General features: G+C 40.6%; 1 long non-coding RNA gene across 1 annotated transcript in view; it reads left to right on the top strand.

Moving 5' to 3' along the window:
- The first annotated feature begins 6,682 nt into the window (after positions 1-6,682).
- LOC148685666 (uncharacterized) overlaps positions 6,683-15,012 on the top strand; it is a 31,850-nt gene continuing 23,520 nt past the window's right edge. Inside the window, exons 1-2 of the long non-coding RNA XR_015950230.1 lie at positions 6,683-6,759; positions 9,255-9,338. This is a non-coding gene — a long non-coding RNA (uncharacterized LOC148685666). The remainder of the gene's footprint in view (positions 6,760-9,254; positions 9,339-15,012) is intronic.

Here is a 15,012-nt window from a genome sequence, read left to right on the forward strand (position 1 = left end):
ACAGAAGCCAAAACCAAACGTCAAGCAGATAGCATATACAAATAAATACCGAAAGGCAAACCAGTCTTTATGGTCTTTGAGGCTATGTAGCGGTCAGCAAAGTGGGAACAGGTCGAACGAAGTGTCAATAATAGACAGGCTGCCGGCGTTTTTCACCTGTTTCGCCCATATGACGGGCTTCTTCAGTAGTTTCTCCTTTTGCTTTCTGTTATGTTTAATACATTCAAATTCGCATGAAACCACTTATCTTGGCTTAGGCCACAATGCTCAAGTTCTTATTTTGAAAGGTTCTCTCATGCAGCTTTGATACATTTGCATATTCAATTTCTTATGTTCAGAGTTTTCTTAGTTTGAGCATGTATTGACTAAGCCTGCCTAAAGTCAAGCATTTGATATTTTTTCACATTTGAAGGAAAACAGTTTTAGAATGTAGAAGTGCAATGGCATGGATTCCCAACCAGCTCTTTGCGAACACAAGACCACCATCCTCTTGCTGAGGGGACTGGAATCTAGTGGAGACAGGAGTACCATATGGGCGCCTGGGCAGCATTTTATGCTCTGCTCTGTGCTGCTCCCTAGACCAGTTCTCATGCTGCTCCAGAGAGTCTCCCAAGCCTTCAGAGCTACTTTCTGAGCAATAAAGGGTCTGCTGAGGGAAAAGGAGACCTGTGAAAGTCACTTCCCTTTTCCACTGATGGGAAAGTTTTATGAGCAGAGCACCTAAGTCAATGCAACCTGACACTTGCCAAATCCTAAGAGCACCTAAGTCAAATGCAACCTGACACTTGCCAAATCCACAGATATGTTAAGAAAAGGATGAGCAGCTAAAATGTATGACTTTTCCAGTATACAAGGTCCTTCAGAGTGGATTAAGCATGCAAAATTAAAGCAGAGACAAATATGTGTGGGTGGAGGGCCTGCTTCCATTTTTACAGTTCTACTAGGTCAGGCACGTCCAACAGGTAGATTGTGATCTACCAGTTGATCACTGGATGTCTGTGGTAGATCACTGCTAGATCACTGGCACCCCTAAAAAAAGCTCACCCAAAATTTTCCTCCTCCCTAAAAAAAGCTAAACTATGACCTGAAACCCTAAACAAAAATGGGCCTCCCTCCCTCTTAAAAGAAGCTCAACAAGTTTGACCTAACCCCCAAAAAACAAGGCTTCCCTTCCTTAAAAAAACTCAACAGCTTTGACCTGAACCCCCCAAAATGGGGTAGATCACTCCCAGTTTTTAACTCTGTAGGTAGATCAGAGTCTCTTGGGAGTTGGCCACCCCGTACTAGGTATAACAAGGACTTATAGCTGCACAATGAAACTTCCCTGCCCTTCCTCTCTCCATGTGATACCTAAATCTGCTTTGGGAGTTTGGGGAAACCCCACAGAACATATTTAGGGGCTTCAGGGTGGTACTTGTGGAGAGAGGGCGGGGAATTTCCATAGTGCAGTCTTTGTGCTAGTGGACCTGCTTAATTGCATAACGCCCTATGTCAGTAACCTTTCTTATTTTCTGACAGATTTGGATGCAAATTGCCAGCATGATCCCTGCTTGTGAGAAGATTTAATTATGTGCTTCTGAAATGTGCAATTTAGAGGTGGTCCTCTGACTCACAAAAGTTCTAATACAGCCTATGAAGTACTAGGAAATGATCCATCCCCGGACAAAAGGTCACTTTCTACTATGTTGGACAGATTGTGCAAAAGAACTCTTCATTTGATTCTAATCTTTTGTAGGTACTTTCTTATAATTTGGCTCTGACAACTTTGCTTAACTTGGAAGTTTCACATTCAAGTGCAAAGGAAATTGAATATACTGGAGGGAAATAAAGATGTTTGGAAATAAAGGGTTTGCTTTATTTATTCCCCAAATTAAAGTACATTTAGCCTAAATGTCACCCTTCTATTTAAAGTCTTGAGTGTCAAAGGCACAGAACAGCTAGCAGGTAGGAGTGTAGTTGATACAATGGCCTGGCTTTTGTTCTCTATTGTCTCATTTACTCATGTAGGTGTACCTGTAAAATATTAAAGTGGCCTGAGAGAATATCAAGCATAAAAAACTTCCATTGTAAGTAAACAACGGAGCTCCAGGCACCCAAGTGCTGTAAAACGAGTTATTGCTCTCTTAACATGGAAACGAGTGTAATTATTATCATTAATTTTCAAATCCACGACACAAAGGTTAATCAAAAGGGGTAACTTTTAATTTTCATTTTTAAAGTCTTCATGCTTGTGAGTTGACACTTTGTCTGAATTATGCATCAGGTGGGGATGCTTAAAGAAGAAAAAGGGAAGGCAGCAGGAAGATAGGGCTTAATACTAATTTCACCCGCGTCAGACTACGAAATGACAAAAAGGAACATTCCCCAGAACCTTCGTGGATAAAGTGAAGGTGTGAGCTGCTGGAAGCAGAAGGATGTCAAAATGTGAGGCTGTGGGAAGTTGTGGGGAATTATGGGGAAACCAGCATGGAAAGCAGAAGGTGGTAGGGAGAAAATTACGTAGCAAACTAAGAAGAGGACAGGGGCAGCAGGAGCAGGGGCATTTGGAGTGTGGTTCCACTTCCTTCCTTGTGTCTAATGCAGGCATAGGCGAACTCGGCCCTCCAGGTGTTTTGGGACTACAACTCCCATGATCCCTAGCTAACAGGACCAGTGGCCAGAAATGATGGGAATTGTAGTCCCAAAACTAGAGGGCCAAGTTTGCCTATGCCTGGTCTAATGTGTGGGTGTTGTCTAGAGGGAGGAGGATGCCTGGACAGCCAGAGATTGTGTTTCTGTCTTGCTTGCACCACTTGCCCACAGCCAGAACTGGCTTCCCTAGTGAGGTAGAAGTCTCAGCATTAGCCTCCTGGCATGACATTACTGTACTGATGCTTACTGAAAGCGGGAGGGACAAGGCTGTGGTGCACCAGTGGAGCCAATCTGGTACCGGTACTTCTGCCGCTGTGCCCAAATAGCCCTGACTTTGCTCTAATCTCTCCCTTCCTGGGCAGGTCACTTCTGCCTGCAGCACTTCTTTGAAACCCTTTTTGGGAGATGCCTGAATGTGATTTGCTTGGACTTGCCTAGGTCTAGGAATGGAAGGATCTGACAGTTTTGCTTCTCTCCGTTTTTCATTTCTCCAACATTAAATTCAATTCTCCACATTTCTTTTTTTTTCTTTTTAAAAAACCCTCAGGGGAAATTAGTATGAAAATGCTGAAGTATCTTTTCTCATAATATTATATTAAAGTCTTTTCGTGATACAGTAAGATAAAAGAAACTCATCTAGATAAAAATGAAAGGGTTTTTATCTAGATTAGTTTCTTTTATCTTATTGTATTATGAAAAAGAAAGGAAGAGGGGGGAAATGCAGTCCCCTTTAAGTTAGCTCTTCCTGTCTCACACAGGAATTGGTGGACCCTCCTAGTTCTCACCTGGGAGCTTTCCTTTCTTCTCCAGTCTCTCACCCCAGAAGATCTTCCCATCCCTGCCTCTGACCCAGGGTCCCTCCACCTACCACCTTCATGGGTATGTAATTTTGTGACCCCAGTAATGGCCCAGAACAGAGGATATCAAAGGAAAAGAAAAGAAGAGAAGAGAGAGAAGAAGAGAAGAAGAAGGAACATATATAAGAAAGAAAGAAAGAAATGCTGAAGAATTTTTCAAACAAAAATGTGGAGAACTGACTTTAATATGCATGTTTCTCTGCATGTGGTTTAGACAAATATACACATTTTTGCAAGCCATTTTTCCTAACATAATGCATTTTTGTATGTTATTTACACCAATATATTTATTTTTCATTTACCTAATATATGCTTTTTTTCTAAATGTTGTTTACTTGGAGAACTTCATTACAACTTTCAGATAAGTGTGAAGTTTGAAGTATGGCTATTTCTTGTATCATGTTGTTTAGGAAAGTGCAAATTTGATAAATTTGGCTTTCAGTGCAAACTGAATTGAATTTCATCACTAGGACTAACTATCTTCTGACCAGGAAACTTAGTATTTAATTTTGCATTGCCCCCAAACACACAAGAATGGTAGCCTTGGCATTTGTTATTTTGGAGTCAACCAGGCCTTTTAGGATTGTTTGACATGATAACATCTGTTCCTGTTCAGCTAACTTTAGCCTGCAATACATATGTTTTGCAAATTCTCTGCCCACCTACCACACAATGTGTTACAAGAAATGTGTTTGCTTTGTCAAATGCAAACACTGGCAGCTAAATGGAAAACTTATAGGTTGGAAATTTGTAGGAAATATGAGTGCTTGCGAGAAGCTGTTAATAAGGTGTGCCAGATTTTTTTTTAAAAAAGAACATGCCTTCAAAGCATTAAGGGTTTGCCGTTTTGTTTTTGTACCTCACTCCAGAGAGGACTCATTGGGTCAAAGAGCTTCGCTGAAGCCACATAAAGGAATGGGCAGTCAGTCATTACTGAACTTCAGATGACAGCTTCATCTAATTTACTGCATTGTTTTCAATGTCAGGGTGGAGAAGAATAAAAACAGCCAGGCTCAATGGTTCCTTAGCATAATGAATTCAGACTGGAAATGGATACAGCATTTGACCCCATTATGCAGTGCTCACTTAAAAAAACCACTGTATCAACAGAGCATCTTTCCAGTACTTACATTTCAGTGAGGTAACGTGTTTTTGAAGAAAAACTATTTGAAATACAGCAGGCTGACAGATCGATGGATGAAGCGCTAGGTTTGCATTCATGAGACATCAATTGACCAAATGCATTCTTCGGGGTAAAGAGAGGGGAGTGTGTTGCTAAACCAGGGGCTTAATTGTTCCAGTTATTCAGCTGGGAGTAATTCTTTTTAGGTCAGGCCCATTAAACACATATTTAGAAGGTAATCGATAATATTACCGTAGAAAGATTGACCTTCGACTCTTTAGTTCGTTCTTTGCACTTTTACCGGGAAAATGAGCGAATGCATGGCTGGCACTATCATTAGGTAGAAGTGAGGTGGCTTCCTCAGGTAGCAGATACTAGGATATGGGGAGCAGCAACAATGTGTTGGAGGACAGTTTTGTGTGTGTCAGACCACACACCTGCAGCATACATTTAAAGAGATGTCACAGAGCTACAGTTCTCTTAGTGTTTTATCTATCAATCCTGAGGGAAGCCATGGCTGTTAAAGTAGTATAAGAGTGCTTTAAATGTAAGGTGTGGATGTGGCTTTAGGCATCCCCATATTGAGCCTGCTGTCCTCAGGTGTGCTGTCCCATCACCAAGTAGTTGGACTAAGTTTCAACTACTAGACAAATCAGCTTCTGTCTACGGAATTAGGGGAGCACCATCTTGTTCAATGCCTCAGACAGCAAAATGATAAATAGGTCTTGGGTATCTTATATGACTGGTACACCAAGACTGCATTCACATGGCAGCTTATTCTATTTCCATGTTTCCATGTTATTTTGCACATTTTTGAACTTTCACACAACGCAAAAGCGGCTTCCGGAACTCTGGTAGAAAATAGCACAAGTTTAGCACTCATTCTGAGATTATTTTCCCCTGGAAGCAAATAATGCAGAAATTAGTGCCAAAATTATACTATATTCTACTATAGTTAGATTTTCTCTTTGGGGCACTGAAGACAGACTATTTTAGAAACGCTTTGCTTTCTCTGAGAGCCCAAAGGTGTAGTTTGACCTTTAAGAAATGGACCAAGCTTCTGAGATAAGAACTAATGTCATCTCTTGCTTTTAAGCTTACTTATTTGAGATTTTGTTATATGTTGTTAGCCTCTTTGGGGACTTGGAGAATGAGAAGCAGAATGTGCTAACAGGAACACTGGATGTTTCCTTATGCCAGATCAGATGATTTGTTCATTTTCGTATACTACTGTTCAAGGTTTCCGGCATTTACTGCCATGGTTTTCCCCTCAAGGGATCCTGGGAACTGTAGTTTGGTGAAGTAGCTAACAATTCTGTCAGAAAGCCTTAGGCTCCCTCACAGAATGACACTTCCCAGAGATCCTAGGGGTTTTTGAGTCTATTTCCACATGTTGGGAACAATCCACATGGCAAGCTCCTCCACTCAGTAGGGCCAGAAAATTTAGTAATTGTCACACACAGGATGTTTCAAGTGGCTTTTATCCTGCGGTTCTACATTGCTTAGTGCTCGCCCAGTTCTGAGGCATTACAATATGATTCTGAATGTTTGGCCAGATAGATCACATTCAACATCCTCCTGAAACAATCCATTAGTGCTATCTGGGAGTAAACCCAGTGCTGATCTTACTGTATGTACTGTCTGATAAAGATATTGAATCAGCAGCCAGCAAGGGCTATAAATAACACTCCTGATTTATAGGTGCTTTATCAGGCAGTAATGCTTCTAGTAAGTTGTGATTTCTGCCAGGTTATTAGAGTCTTTGATGCTGCCAACAAAGGGAGGAGGGAACATCACCTGTGATAAGTGCATATTGCTAAATGAATTGGTTAGATGTGTTTTTATAGAATTGTATGGAAAAAAACATGTTTGGTGACTAAAATGTACTCAACACACTGTTCTGAAGTTAGAAGTAACATGGGCTTCACTGCCACTACTATAATGTAAAGATGAAGTCCTGAGACAACAGATACGAAGGAAAAAAACAATGAGTAAAATGATGCAAGAATAGGATGGGGGGGAAGCAATGGTAAATAATTGTCAAATCAGGCCAGACCAGAAAGGTGGGTTTCTTTCTGTTGTTGTCGCATGCAGGCTAGCTGGCTGCTACCCGAGCCCATGAGGAAGAATCTTCCCTTTCATTGCCTGGTAAGGACATTAAGATCAAGAAAAGCAACCTGCTTAGTTTTGCCATGGAACTAATGATACCAGCCTGCGGTATCATGGAGGTTTTTTTCACTTGTGCAACCAGTGTTGTGGAATGCCCTTCCTGCTGGTTCTTAAAGATACAGTAGATCTGTTCAAATTGCAACCCCGTAATCTATTGACCTGAACTTCCTATTTGTTTCAATTGCTGTTTTAACTGTTTTAATGAGCTTGTTTTGCACATTTTAATTGTGGATGTTTATTTTATTGTTTTGATAGCATTATTAGTGGGTATTTTAATTATGTGTTTTTAATTTTTCCCGTAATTGGTTTTATATTTGTATACAGTTTAACAGCCACTTTGGCACTTAAGTGATATGTAAATGAATATAATGAGAGTCATAATAGTAATAAACACCATAGTGGCATCATCATGCAGGCTAATGGAAAATGCTCTGCTCTCTCACCTGCAAGGCTGCAGAATTGTTGGCTGTTGCTTGAGACACACTTTATTTGCATTCTCAACTTCCTTCATGATTTATCTGAATGCCTTCTGTTTGGTTGTACAGCTGTTTACTTAGCATCAATACTTTATCCATATTGTTCTTAGTTCTCCAGCTGAGGAATTAAGGGACTCTTAGGCTGCAATTCTATATAAACAAGTAACTCCCATTGAACTCAGAAGGTTGTATCCACTGAAGTTATTGCAGTCTTCCCTCAAGAAATAGAACTATCCTGTGCACACACCCAAATCTGTTCTGAGGATTCTCCAATCTTCTGGAGCAGATTTGAAAGGCTTCAATAGGGAAAGAAAGGGAGAAGAGGTTCCTTTACACAAGTGTGAGAACAATGACTTCATTGGATGCAACCCAGTGGCTTACTTCTGAGAAACCATGCATAGGATAGAACCACATGCAGTCTAACATTTTGTGTAACAACTCTGCAAATCTGCAATAATTGGCAAGGAATACAAGAGGCAATGTGAAAATTTACCACTGCCTTCCTCAAAGTGGTGCCCTCAAGGTGTTTTGGACTTCACTTTGCTGGCTGACGTTCATGGGAGTTGTACTCCAAAACGTCTCAAGGGCACCAGGCTGGAGAAGGCTAACTTGGTGTTTGGTGGAACCTTTTTTTGTCAGCCAACTTGAATCTCTGTTTCTATGTTCAAGTATTCTGGTTTAGTGTATATTATGGACTTTTGGGTTCTATAATGTACCAGCAGCTCTCATTCTTTCCCTTCTGCAATCAGTTTTTTTGGTATTTGTTTTTCACAAAGCATTTTATTCTGATCTTTCTCATTTAGCTACTTCAATAAGCTGTGCTTTCTGGTTGCCTCCCTGGTCCTTTAGTGTTTGCATGTGATCTTAGAGACTGACAGACAGGGAGAATCTTTAAAGGCATCCTACACAACCAACCAGCCTATGGCTGTTTTCTGTAAAACACTACATTTTCTGACATAGCTTATCTGTTGTCTTCTTGTTTCTTAGCAGCCAGCTGTTCCCTCTCAATGGCATGCCAAGGTGAACATCTGAGTTTCTTTTGTTTTGTTTTTACAGAAAATAGCAACATGGCTGGACACATTTGCATACCAATTTTACAGTACAGTATGCTGATTAAGACAATTTGGTCTATAGTTTCATAATGAATATTCTGGGGAGGGCAAAGAGAACTAGAATCCTTTTTGGTGTGATGTTTACATTTATCCAATGCTTAGTTCTAAATTAGTAATATTTCCCCTTAAATCTTGATATTTACCTTCAGCTGGGAAAGGCATATGGGGTGGGGTGAGGTGAGGGGAAGCTGGGCTTGAGGAGGAGCAGACAGGGTGAGGAGGAGGAGCCAGGGGCCAGTGGTTACCACACCCCTCTTTTAATACGCTTTCTTCCAACTGTTTACTTCCAGAGACCAAGTCTATGTATGTTTATGTATGGTGTTCTTCCTTGCTGCAAAGCTCTGTACATTAATTGATTTATCTGAGATGTCCACTTCTAGAAATTGCAATCCTGGCCACTGGCCAAGCAGCCTCCCAAATTTGAAAACAAACACGAACGGCTTGCCCCAGCGCCAAGAGCTGCTCAGCGGCAGAGGGGAGGTGGGGATATTGCAATGTCTAGGAATCCCAACTATCAATTGGTAGGAGACCAGGTGCCTGGGATTAACCCAGCACCTGACTCAAAGGGGAATAAAGGACAAATGTTTACATTTGCAATTGCTTATGTTGCTAGTCTTGTTCTGGGCTGAATGTGCCTGAGACAGTTTTAAACCAACCACTGTGTAAAAGAATAAGGCTAATGAAAACTACCATCCATACTGCCACAGTGCTAGAGGGCAGGCCTACAGCTCACCACAGCTTTGAAAATAGCTGGTGGGGGGGGGGGTAACTGTAGGCATAAACCACTGCCATTCTGTAACGATTATTTACCTCAGCCCTAAAGCTTAAATAGCCAACTAGTACACAAGCCAATTTCTACAACCTCTCTCTCCCATTTTTCCACCAGGGAAGAAAATTACAGCACAACCCTATACATTTATCTCCTCAGAGGTAAATCCAACCGAGCAGAATGAGGCTCACTACTCAGTAGGTATGTATAGGATGGTGCTGTTAGCTTGCCTTTATACAACAGGAGCAGGGGGGGCATAGAGCAGAGCACATGTGAAGGGTAAATCCTGAATATTTTTTCCCATACTGTAGGTGACAGATATTTTTCGGACAGGGCTATTTAAATATAATCATATATCTGTCAACAAATTTGACTGCTTAGAATGAGTTCTCCCCTCTTTTTGGAGAAGTGGTGGTCTGTAGCCAAGACTTTTCTAAAGCAATAGCTTTAAATAGAAACTACTTGTCTTTTTGTACAAAGTAGCTCCTTATTATTGACATTCATTATTATTACTATTGGCTTAGTACCTTGAAAGTACCAGTTAAGAGCTCAGACACATCGGCTGAGTGCTGCGTTACGTGCTGTATGCTCAAGTTAAGTCCAGAAGTGACACTTCACTACTTCCCACAAAGCCCCTAATTGCTTTGTAGGGCCGTTACCCTGCCAAGTTGTTCAAAGCAGCACAGGATACCCACAAGAGAATAGGGCCATTGGGATGCCAAAGGTTCCCCACTCCTGACAATATATATACTCAGTAAGACTTTCTTCATTTCTAAATGTTGAAGAACTTAGACCTACAAATTTAAGTCATTTCTGCAGCATTCCGCTAGGGCTTTTGTCCCCTTTTTATGTCACACTTCAGAGTGGAGTGCTGGCTGTAACAGAATTGCAGTTAGGCACAGAATTAGGCTGGAGCAAGAATGGGAGAAGAACTGGTGGCCAGAGGCAGATTTACGGGGGCACGACCAGTTCAGTTGCACTGCATAGAGCCTTTTGGTTCCAAAACAGTGGTCTGTGAGCCACCACTTGTCTGCAAACTTCATTCAGGGGGTCTACAACTTACTGATTTTTAATGACAGATCAGTTGTTTAGAGCGTGGTGCCGATAATGCCAAGGTTGCAGGTTCAATACCTATAAATATCTATAAAGGACAGATGCATATTCCTGCACTGGAGGGGGTTGGACGAGATGATCCTCAGGGTCCCTTCCAACTCTATGATTCTATGAATTGTATTTTGATGGCTTCTTTAATTTCTAATACTGTAACTTATTATAGTAGATGTTGTTTGATAATGTCCTTGGACTGTTTTGATGTGTAATTACTTTTAATTCTACCTTTACCTTACTGCGACTAAAGACTTCTAAATTATGTATATGGAAAATGTGCATAGTAATAGCAACTGGAATATTTGAATGCCAGAAATAGCTAGCAATTTATAAACTCCAAGCTGTAGGACACAGAAGGATTTGATGCACCTGTGCTATTACCTCTGCTTTCACTATGGTTCGTGCCAATCCTGTGTAATTACAGTAATGGCTTTATTCCTGCTGAGGGCATTATCACTGTGGAGGAATAATCACAATTATTTACAGGGTGGCATTTTTGCCAAATAACAGCATTCAAAGATCTTATGCCTCGAAGAGTAAAACTCTCGCTGTGTGACTGTTTCAGGTCAATGAGAAGTTATCCCTTGCTGTACCAAGCACCCATCCATCTGTAAACCAAATTATGCCGTTCAGACAATACTCGAGTTTCCATCGCAGCATGGGGTGCCTATCATCCTGAGGGAATTCTGGGATAAGAAGGTTATTATTTTAGTGTTTTCTCTGGAATACAGAATGCCATTGGGTGCCAGAGACACAACATTTTTGGTAGGCTAAGGTTATTTCAGAGCACAATTCTGAATGAGTCAAGAGGGGGAAAAAAGCACAGAAAGCTATTTAAAGGCTTTCCTATTGTATCACAGGTTTATTTCTTCTTGTATAGACATGGTCATTGCTTAATTTTCAGGGACGTAACAAATTAAGAATTGAGACTGTGAAGATCTTGTTTCTCCCTAAAGGGTTATTGTCTGTCTCTGTCTCCCGTCTTCTCTGCCTTTCATTCCCCCCCCCCCCGAAAAATATTCTAGTTGACAGATTTGCTGAGGTCAAAAGACGCAGGATAAAAATGAAATAATTTTGTAGTAAATTGGATTCTGTCCTGAGTACTGTCAAAAGAACCTTGTTCTCCCAAACATACAGTATGGTTTTGAATTTCATAAAGAGCTGATTATATATTTTTTTCTTTACTAGTCCGTTTGGTTTACTTTATAGGTTTTGTGTTTGATGAATACTGTAAGCTTTTCTTCTTTTTCCTAAGTGATGATGCTCTTCCATTGTTTAATTTTTTTTGTTATCGAGTGCTGTATATTTGCTACTTTATACTTCTTGTAAAATGGCACATATTTTAAGTTTCATGCCCCTGAAAAGTAAAAGGTGGCACCTAATGGTTTTATGTAGCTCTCCATGAATGAGCTGCATTACCTTATCACCAAATGGCCCACAATGATAGTGAATCAGACCTTGCATGAATTCTTTATGTGTACACTCAGCCCCTAGGCAGCTCTTTAGCATTTCAAACTAAATATTGCTAGTAGTTCATTCCTCAACAATCTTGATTTTAAAAAATCTATATTTTAAAAAATCTAACTGTAGATAGAAGCATCGCTAGATGGTTGAGGGGCCAAAACATGAAAGGATACTCTTTCAATTGAACTCTGTATTGCATATGAAATTCCTAAACTGATGACTTAATCTCACCCCTTAAGGATGCATCAACTTGTTTACTTCTGAACACTCAACAGGGAGACAGAAATGGCCGATTTCTCCTCTCATTTGGGACTCTTAATCCCCTTAATTTGTTTGCCTAAATTTTAGATGGCCAAGGAGCTGTGATAAACATAAGGATCTCCTAATCTCCTGGCCCAGTATTTACCTGCAAAGATAAGAGGAAAGACCCTCTTCCCTATAAACATCAAACCTGAACAGTGACTGAAAACGGCATGTGCTTTAAAAAATATTCAGAAAATCTTTCTGGTATTTTGTTGGATAGGAGTTAGCTTTGCTCAGGCAGGAACCATGAAGAAGCTGCGGAATTTTAATAGGTTAGAGGTTTAGGGAAAAAAACCCCAGTTTTACCTAATTTAATGCCTTCCACAGTAATGCCTTGCGCCCCCCCCCCAAAGGGACTTCAAAAGCTAAGTGTTTATTGTAGCATGCCTCTCTGGCATTTGTGAAATGTTTTCAAATACTGTGGTACATTTTTTTCATATATGGGGATATGAGGACAGATCTAAATTAAGCAGCACAAAATAGTATTTCAATTAGTCTTGGGAGTGTATATATCATGAAGCGTTTCTGTTTGGTAATGACAGAAGAATCTAGAGACTGCTGGATATTACATTTCCTGGGCAGATAATCAATTTTTCTCTTGCATCGCAGTTTGTGATTTGCATGTAAAACGATTTCCTTGGCAGATTGCTGACTAACCACAAGTTTTATAAATGTTTTAAATACTGATAATCCTTGACTTTAAGATCGCTGCATCTTACATGAAACACAGAATCCCAAGTATTGCAATGCCCTGCCCGATTTCAGTCCACTCATGCCATTTTGAATTGTGCTCGAAATCTGCCTTACAGACAATATTCTGCTGTTCTCGTTCTGCTAAATCTTCCTCAGAAGTGCAACAAGAGGATTTAAAAGGAGCAAGGATATTGATAAGCACTCATTTCATAATGGGAAGCTGTCCTTGATAGAAAATGGACATTCAGATAAGATGACGGATGGGTCAGTACAGTGGAGTTAAAAATCAATTCAATTTTTTAAAAAATAAAATGCATTCACCTCATCACTATTATAATGAGTGTCCTTCATGTTTACCTTTGTAGTATAGTTAACACAGCTGAGTCTACCTTTCTCTGGCTTTTTCGGTGTTACCTAATTTGCTGTAGATTTTTACGATTATCTGTACTAGTTTTAGAAAATAATGAGTAAATGTATTACTGGTGGGCTGTAGAAACATGAGAGACTCCAAGCTGCCTGATTAATGCAAGCATTTACAAATGCTCAATTATTTTACACATTTAAAGTGCCCCACAGATATCCTGTTAACAATCCAAGTAGGAGAGTAAGAGGCACCCCATATGGGCTAAGACTGAGAGAGGCTGGTTTGCCTAAGGATATCCTAGGGGATGTGCTGAGATTTGATTAAGGGATTCTCAGCGTACAACTAAAAATAAATAGACCCACGCCATCCACTGGACAACTTTCTAGGCTTCTCTTGCATATAAGGCTGTAATTCTGTATCTAGCCGTAAACCTCACTGAACTCAATCAGCCTTACTTCTGAGAAAAATATGCATAGGAATTGCACTAAGTTGAACATATATGGAGTATTGTTGATAGCAGGCCGCTTCCACTAGGTTTGATAAGATGCACCTAGAAGTTATACATATGTATGTTTACAGGGTATTATTCCCTGAATGAAAAAATAAAATGAAATGTGAATTCTAGTATATTTGAGCAGAAGAGTGAACCCAAGCATTGATGGAAAATGAACAATATTGTGCCAACCAAGAACAGATGGACAGTGGCAAGAGCCACCAAGAAACCTTGTGTACCTGGAACTGGGTGTGGAGTGCACCTGAATGGAACACAGCTGTGGGCAGCCTAAGGAAGGACCACTCACCTTGGTGCCTGCCCATAAAGATTTCATTATTATAAAGATGCAAGCCCTGCCATGAGACAGGAAAGCAGCTGTAGGTGAAGAGGACAGAAGGGAGCTCCTCTTCCCATCTTTTGGACACCCCTACGGTCCACACACCATGTTATTGTTGCTGTTGCATGTGTAAGCTGCCCCGTGATATTCGGATGTACAGAAATTTAATATTACATTTTAGAATGATTAACCAACCCCCCCCAACTACATACAAGTTGTGCTTCTGAGAATTCCCCCCCCTACTTTCATTTATTTTTTAAAAAAGTTATTTACACAACTTTTCCATTTCTCCTTGATTTATACATTTTCAAGTCAGGTCAGGATGCTCATACATTAATAGGCTGCATGGATCAGAAACTATCTTTGTGAAAATGGGTGCCATGTGTGCAGCCCTTGTGGTGGGCTGAGAAAGTAAACAGTTCACATTACCAAACTATTATATGCAAACACAGCACCAGTCAAATGCACTCAATACACTTTTGCAGTACTGATAAGTGCTTTGGGACTTTCAGTGGTATCCAAACTTTTTTCAAAGAGGGCAAGATTTGATGAAGTGAAGGGCCGTGAGGGCCGACCAAAGTTGTTGAGCTTTTTTAAAGGATTGAGGTTGTTGAGCTTTTTGTGATTTTTTTTAGGATTTTACCCCAGGAATTAAATTGCCACAGGGGCCGGATTAGACCCCCCCGAAACAGACTTTGAAAATGCCTGGACTTAGCAAACTGAGCCAAGGTTTCCTGCACCTCAGACAGGTGGTCTAATTGTTGCTGAGGAGACGTGTGAATGCCTGCAACTGGAAAATCCACTGCCATGTACATATTGCTCTGGATTGGGCCAATTTAATACATTTTTCAAATGTTTGTTACTTATTTTTTAATGCTCTTTTTATTTATGTAAAAAGAGGGCCGTGTTCAGAAAGTGGTGGTGGGGGATGAGTGTTCAGACCCCTGGGCGCTCACTTGTGGGGTGCCTCAGGGTTCTGTCCTCTCCCCCATGCTTTTTAACATCTATATGCAGCCACTGGGAGAGATCATCAGGGGGTTTGGGCTGGGTGTCCATCAGTATGCTGATGATACCCAGCTCTACCTCTCTTTTAAATCAGAACCAGTGAAGGCGG

Source organism: Zootoca vivipara, chromosome 5, assembly GCF_965207765.1.
Source record: "Zootoca vivipara chromosome 5, rZooViv2.hap1.1, whole genome shotgun sequence".
NCBI classification, from domain to species: Eukaryota; Metazoa; Chordata; class Lepidosauria; order Squamata; family Lacertidae; genus Zootoca; species Zootoca vivipara.